The sequence below is a fragment of the Dipodomys ordii genome, unplaced genomic scaffold (genome assembly GCF_000151885.1).
Source record: "Dipodomys ordii isolate 6190 unplaced genomic scaffold, Dord_2.0 Scaffold139, whole genome shotgun sequence".
NCBI classification, from domain to species: Eukaryota; Metazoa; Chordata; class Mammalia; order Rodentia; family Heteromyidae; genus Dipodomys; species Dipodomys ordii.
In genome coordinates this window covers 89636-91551 of record NW_012267355.1, presented here as the reverse complement: position 1 = coordinate 91551, position 1916 = coordinate 89636, and positions in this window count along the sequence as shown.

Sequence of the window (1916 nt, the reverse complement as noted above, 5' to 3'; positions counted from 1 at the left end):
TTTTCAATTACATATAAATTGATTTTTAAATGGAATACTAGATAATCTTTAACCAGCATAGGTAAAAATGATAAATGTTCTACAATTTGGGAGTTGCACAGTCTCTCTCCTGCTAGGCATAAAATTAAAGTGTTCTACCATGAAAGTAGACATAGAATATAGCAAATTGGTAGAAAGCAGGAGCAAGTAAAAAAAATTCAATGCATATCCTACAAAATTAAGAAAAATCAGAGAATAAGCAGTTGGGAGAGATGAGTGGAAATGTTAAAAAGGGATTAAAGTGATCAAGATGCATTGTATTCACAAACTACTTTATTGAATGGCAACTCCTTTCTTCAACTATTCAAATAAAATATTTTAAAAACTAGCAAATAAAAAATAAATTAATTAGTTAAACCAAAAATAGTGAATAGATAAATAAAATACAATAAAAAATAAACTATAGATCTATAACAATATATGCCACAAATTTATAACACAAGCAATAATAAAGTAGTTTTGTTGGTGCTTCTAGATATATAAGGTAGAAAATTTTGACTACATCAAATTTATTGAGTTCTTTTGTCAATGGCATTAATTATGCCAGTAGTAAAAATAATCATGAAGTTCTGAAATGAACAACACAGTATCCAGGATATTACTAATTACTAATGAAAAGATATTATTACTGAGAGTAGTATATGTTTGTATGATTGGATAAAATATCAAAATGATGTCAGATTGTAACATAGCTATCACAGAAATAAACAATAGAAATTTAAATGTATAAGCCAGGAAAATACAGCATGATTACAGCAAGTAATTTAGTAATTTATCTTTTTTTCCAGAAATGAGAGAAAAATAAAAATAACAGTGCACAGGAAAACAGTCAAAAACTACCAAAAGTGGTCTAAGTCACAAATACTACTTTTAATCATATAATAGGCAGGTGAGGTCACCCTAAAAATCATGTGTGGGAAGATAAACAAGGACTGCACTGATTCTTTATACTCACATTTATACAGTGAAACATACCACACAAATATTCTTCTAATAAACTCAGCACCACCTTATGTTTATTAACACCTGCCTATGGTTTTCTAAATTGAAAAACTGGACCAACATCACTGCATTGTTATAAAGATTAATTTAGTGTTAAATAAATTGGTTTGCAGAGTTTAAGCAAATGATATTCAACAGTACAGTACAAGAACTGTATACAACATATTATTTTTTAGTTTATTTTTGGAATATGATTTTGTGTTTATGTGTAGGCTTTCCTGGACTGAGTTCTTCGTATCAAAGCTGTGTACATAGCTGAGATGACAGACATATGCCAACTTGACTAGCTACTGGATGAGATGTGATCATTGTTAAGTCTGCAGGGAACCTACCCCCTACGCCCATCTCCTTCACCAGCCTGAACCAAGTAATCAACTGACTGTCCTTTACCTAACTGTGAGTCAGAAAAGGATCCTTGGATCTGAGGTTACTTCCTCAAAGTCTATTTTCTATTGTGACTTATCCATTTTAATTTTTTCCTGAAATAGTCCAGGGGCTTAAACTAAGGATCTATGCACTGTCCCTGAGGTTTATGTTGGAGCAAAAGGTTAATAAACACCATATATGACTAAGCTTATATTAAAATAAAATGGTAAATTAATATATATGATAAACTGATAAGAGAACCTACTAATGCTCATGTATGTGTGTGTGTTTTATAAAAGCACATTGTTAATAATCTATTCATTATAAACTTTAGAAAATCAGCTACAATATTATTTTTAGGGTAGTAAGTTCTGTAGTATTGATGACATAAGCTTTCACATTCCAGGATTTATTACTATGAATCAATCTTGAACGTTTTCTGTTCTTTTTTGTTGAACCATGAGCTTTGAAAGCAAATGCTCCTATATCTCAATTGCCAACAGGGAAGT